The sequence below is a fragment of the Chanodichthys erythropterus genome, chromosome 1 (assembly GCF_024489055.1).
Source record: "Chanodichthys erythropterus isolate Z2021 chromosome 1, ASM2448905v1, whole genome shotgun sequence".
NCBI classification, from domain to species: Eukaryota; Metazoa; Chordata; class Actinopteri; order Cypriniformes; family Xenocyprididae; genus Chanodichthys; species Chanodichthys erythropterus.
In genome coordinates, this window is record NC_090221.1 from 23224205 (window position 1) to 23230399 (window position 6195).

Genomic DNA, 6195 nt, shown 5'->3' on the forward strand with positions numbered 1-6195 from the left:
TCTCCAAAAGGAATAATTATGGCACAAAACAGGAAACTCTTGAAGATCACGCAGAAAGAAACATAGAAATAAAAAAACCCAGCCTTGCATAAACAAGGCAGAACAACAATTAATATCAAATTCAAACATTCATCAACAACAAATATCATGTACACACTTCAAATAACACATTAACTCATTTCAACACTTATTGAACTCATTGAGACTTAAACACCATACTTTGACACTTCGTTAACTCATTAATATTTTTGCATGTGCGTTAGCTTTAGCCATTGTGCTATTACTACTGCGCACGCTGTACTCGCGCGGCCTATATATAGTCACTTCTCATGTCAATGTACTTATTGAATTAGCGACTTTTCTCATATAATATGATATAACATAAAATATGACTCACCAAGGTGATAACTTCAGATATATTCAAAGTATTTATTGTATTCGATCCATTTTCTCACAGCTGCTTCTCTGACTCGTTCTCTCTCTCTGACTCTTTCTCTTCCTCTGACTCACGCTGGCAGTGCAGCAGCGCCGGCGCAGCCTGTGGGCGGGACTTATGGGAGTGCTGCTAACACTGGCTCTTAGGAGAGTCAGTCACAGAAATGAGAGCCGCTATTGGACAAAGCAGTTTTCCTTCTGGAACTTTCTTCTCTTCTTCATTTTCTTAGCTTACAACTTTATCTTTAAATCATTTTTAATCTTTTAACTGGTAACCTGATTACCCGGGTTACAAACTCTCTTCTCTAGCAAAGTAGAGGATGGCTATTCTGTTAACACACCATCTTGATTAAACAGAGGATACCAATAATAGCATTTAATGCCAATCTTCCCTGCCTGAACAGAGGATAAACTTCATCTCTAAAAGAACATTTTTAGAGGATAACTTAGTTAACCAAACCCTACAGCTGTCTGTTAACTCTTCTCTGACGGCGCAGAGGATAACAATTTTGTACTGGTCTTAATGGTTCTTTTGGATAGAGTATCACTCACCAACCCTTGGGTGTACAGGAAAATTCAGCCTGGATCTTCTTTTGGATCAGATCTCTGTTGTGCTTGAAGTTTCAATCTGGATTGAGGTGAGAAGCTCTATCCGGGTCATGGCACCAAAACTGGTAGAAATCACAGAAGCATAGACCAGGAGACTTTGGGATCTCTTGAAGCAGAAGTTACTCTTTAATGAGAAACATGCTGTGCGTCGCTGTGGTCATCCAAAATCTAACTAAGGCAGTGTACATTGTTTATATACATTTTATGGGGCAGTGCTTAGTGATAGAGACAAAGCACCAGGGAGACAACAAAGCATGCAAATGAAGTATTCAGGAATAGGAACCCGCCCCAGACACTCCTAATCCAATCAGCATACCTATTCAAAGAATGGGAGAGGGGCTCCAAGAACCATTAATGACTAAAGGTGAGAATCTCAGTAATCTGTCTCATTAGACATACAATAAAGAGAAACAGGAACTGGCAGAAAACTCTTGCTAGAAACTTTGCTAAACAGAATCATTCATCTGATGTGGTCATCTTTACCTTAAAATGCTAAATACAATGTATTTCACCTTAGTATTTCATGTGAGGTTATGTCAGGATGTAGGGTCATCTTAAACAGATTCTTAAATTTGTAATCCCACAGCAGAGACTTAATCTGAGCAAACTCAGCAGTCAACACATCCACTTTCTTGACTAAGGGGTCTTCCTTGGGTCTCTTGCTAGCAGAAGCATTGGTTGATTCAGCATTTCTATGTTTAGGCATTGCTTTACTCAGCGGAGGTGGTGTTCTTCCACCACAGCTATCCTAAAAGCTATCCTCCTCTCCCAAGACTTCACAAGACAGGCATTTTCTGTGAGGCCCTGTTTCAGGTGATCCTGGCTTAAACAGGAAGGGCAGCAGTCATGTCCATCGTCAGTCTGGAGAACATTTACATTTAGTCATATAGCAGACGCTTTTATCCAAAGCGACTTACAAATGAGAGTAGTAGAATCAGTCAAATCAACATGAGAACAACAGTATGTAAGTACTGAGTGAAGTCACAGTTATGTCAGTAAAGTGCTCATAGCGAATTTTTTTTTTTTTTTTTTCTTTTTAAATAAATACACAGATAGAAGATAGAAGAATATTAGTCAAGGTAAGTGCTACTACTACTGGGTCAAGTGCTGCCGAAAAAGATACGTCTTTAGCCTTTTTTTGAAAATGGCTAGAGACTCAGCTGCACGGATAGAGCGTGGTAGGTCATTCCACCAGCCAGGAACAGTCCCGGAGAAGGTCCTGGAGAGTGATTTTGTGCCCCTAAGTGATGGCACCACAAGGCGCCGTTCACTTGCAGAACGCAAGTTTTTGGAAGGCGTGTTAGTCTGAAGTAGTGATTTAAGGTATAACGGTGCAGAGCCAGCGGTCGTTCTGTAGGCAAACATCAGAGCCTTGAATTGGATGCGAGCAGCTACTGGCAGCCAATGCAGACTGATGAAGAGAGGAGTGACGTGCGTTCTCTTCGGTTCGTTGAAGACCAGTCTTGCTGCAGCATTCTGGATCAGTTGCAGAGGCTTGATAGTGCATACTGGAAGGCCAGCCAAGAGAGCATTACAGTAGTCCAGTCTGGATAGAACAAGAGCTTGGACAAGAATTTGTGTGGAATGTTCCGATAGGAAGGGTCTAATCTTCCTGATGTTGTACAAGGCAAATCTGCAGGACCGGGTCGTTGCTGCAACATGATCTGTGAAGGTTAGACAATCATCCATCACCACTCCAAGGTTTCTGGCTGTCCTGGAAGGAGTGATGGTTGAAGACCCAAGTTGAACTGAAAGGTTGTGATGAAGTGTTGGGTTTGCACTGATCACAAGCAGTTCCGTTTTTGCAAGGTTGAGTTGGAGGTGGTGGTCCTTCATCCAGGCAGAAATAGCTGTCAGGCAGGCTGTGATACGACCAGCAACCGTCGGATCATCTGGTTGGAATGAGAGGTAGAGTTGTGTGTCATCAGCATAACAGTGATAGGAGAAACCATGATCCTGAATGACCGATCCTAGTGATGACGTGTAAATGGAGAAGAGAAGTGGTCCAAGCACAGAGCCCTGAGGTACCCCAGTAGTAAGATGATGTGACTTGGACACCTCACCTCTCCAAGATACCCTGAAGGACCTACCTGAGAGGTAAGACTCGAACCACTGGAGCGCAGTTCCCGTGATGCCCTTCGACATGAGTGTAGACAGGAGGATCTGGTGGTTCACTGTGTCAAAGGAAGGAGAATGGCCATGCACAATGCACAAGTATGAGATGTTCCTTCCATTCTGGCGAGATTAAAATATTTAATTGCATGATTGTCATGAGTTAACTCATGATTAATCGCAACTTAATCGCACATTTTTATCTGTAATCTTTACATTTTTTCCATAACAAAACATAGAAAGTTTAGCCAAATAGCTGATCATTGATGTACAGGGCAGGTTTTTATTTCTCATCTCCATAAATATATTTAGTAGTAGAGCTAATGCAAGGGCTAGAAATCAATTGGGGTTATCCTTTGCTGAAACTTCCTCAGCGTGGAGAGTGCAGTTCATGGTTGCATAGCAACGACGGGAGCACAAGCACTTTGGAAAGAAGGGGAAAGTGGCGCATCTGCGTCTTCCACACATTTTAAGGTGCGACGAGAATGGCCCCTATCTTTAGCGAAGAGGTGTGGCGAGCCACTTCTGTGATGCTTCTGAAACGTGCCGCGGCACAGCTGGTATAAACACAAGCATTGGCTAGAGTGGCCACAAATGACTCCAGTGGCCACGTCGGAGTCGTAATGTGTAGTGTAAATAAGGGGCCATCCTTTGCTGAAAATTTCTCGTCACCGTGGAGAGCGCAGTTCATGGTTGCATAGCAACGACAGACGCCGCGGGAGTGCAAGCACTTTGGAAAGAAGGAGAAAGCAGCGCGTTTTGCCGCAACATTTGCCGTGAACAGCCCCTATGGCTGCATCTTCATTTCTACAACTATGGGCTAGGCCACGGATCAAACAGAAAATGCGCGCTGCATTAATCGTTAATTAAATGAGTGCCGTTATATATATATTTGACCTATATACACATATGTATACAAAGGAACAAGTTTAATTGCTTCCACAATATTAACTACTGTTCCCATTCAGTCGGTCACGTTTGACGTACGTCGGACAGACCGACGAATAGGAATCTCGCTAGAGAGGCCAATCTACTTCGAGTGTAACTAAAACGAGCCAGTGCACATTGGCATGCAATCATATGCATCAGCTGCTCGCCTTGCAGCGCGGGTATATAATGAGCAGCAGGTGCGTTGCATCTTCAGGCTTTTCACTTCGGAGCCGAACGGTGTTTGTTCCTGTTCTCTGCAAGCGAGTGTCTGCTAGAAGACGAGTCAAGCTTTTTGGTTGAACTTCTCTTTTTTTCCGAGTGCGGGCGAACAGCACAGAGGCGGGGTCGGAGTCCTCTCTTTTTCTGTTTTTGTTTCGTTTGCCGTTTTTGAGCAAATAGCTGTTTTGACAGCGTCAGAAGGCTGTTCTCACGGCCGGTACGGTGCGCTTTGAGCGCTGAAAAGCCGTTTTTATGGCTGGTAAGTGAGAGCCTTCAAAGAGAGAGAGAGAGAGAGAGAGAGCACACGACAGGCTGCACACAATCCCTGTCTGGGTTGCAGCACTTTTAAAAGAGTAAAGTCCCTGAAAGAACTTACACAAGTAGATTCGTGTCTTTTTAAAGATGACATCCTACTTGTGTTTCTGGATGCAGTCGTTCCTGTCCTCACTGACGGCCACGATCACTGTTTCACATGTCTGGGCGCGTGCTGAAACGATGTTCGTGGGTGTTTCATGTTTACATATGAGAACATGATCACGACGACACGCCGGTTGTGACTCTTCTTTCTCCGGGAAGCTTGAGTCCCCTCTGTTGTTGGCCAGCTGCCGCTTGTGTGTAAAAGCACAGCCGCGGGTCTGCCCGACACTTTGGGAGACCGTGGGGATCAGCTAGAGCAAATCTCTCGCTCCTCTGCGTGTTGTGTGCCATCGAGCTGCCGGGCTGCAACGCGGGTTGTCACGGCAACCCAGCGCTCGCTCGGCGCTGTAGATGCGCGGTTCCCTTGCATAATCTCCATTGTAGTGCCCTCTCTGGTGCATCTGATATGGCTTGGGTGAGGGGTTCCTTCGGGGAACCAACCCCCTAGGGCCCCTCCCTCTAGCGCATTGCAAGCTGTGCAGTTTCTGGATTGGATTGCTGGTCCTTCTCATAGGGGAACCTAGCATTTCATTCAGAGCTCCAGCTGAGGGACAGACGTCGATTGCAGCATCGGAGAGAGTGCTGTTATGCTCTGGAAATGAGGATGACGCTGCCCACTGTAATGGTGTGTGCTTATGCTGACTCAGATTCTGAGTTTACAGCCATGCTTTCCTGGGTCTCCCAGATGTGCATGGAAAACTTGGCAGTATGGGGGTATATTGGTGCCATAAATATGGAATGCCAAAAGTGCCAAAATCTGCATAAGTTTTTCCTCTCTCACTACCCTCTTGGATGGGGTGTCTGCACACAGACCACACCCACCCTGCATGTGATGCCAAGGCACTCTTTTTGCATGAGGGTAGTTCTGTGCTGGGGTTGAGCTGCGCTTGTTGACTAACCGTGATCAAAGTCACGGCGCAGGCCCTCAGCCAGACGATGTCCACCTCAGTGGTCCAGAAGTGCCCCCTGGCTTATCTTGTGAGGTGCGAGAGGTTGTCAAGCTAAATGCTTTCTCAATGCTCCCATCTTACGAGGTGGCCTTTTCGGTGACACTGTTGTGCAGAGGATCTCTTTTCTTGGTATGGAGCTGGATTCGTTCGAACAGATAGCACGCCTCACAGAGGAACGTGCTCAGTCGGTGTTGAACTGCCTGAATACGTTCAATGGCAGGACAGCGGTCCCACTGAAATTCTTTCAGAGGCTCCTGGGGCATATGGCGGCCGCAGCGGCAGTAACCCCGCTCGGTCTGCTTCATATGAGGTTGCTTCAACACTGGCTTCATGGCCGAGTCCCGAGATGCTCGATCAGAACCCTTCTTGCAGCAAGGGTTGGAGCGTAGGCTGTCCCCCTCTACCCTCAAAGTCCATACTGCTGCTATCTCCGCTTACCACGACCACATAGATGGCAAATCTGTTGGTCAGCACGACCTGGTCGTCAGGTTCCTTAGGGGGGCGAGACGGTTAAATCCTCCTC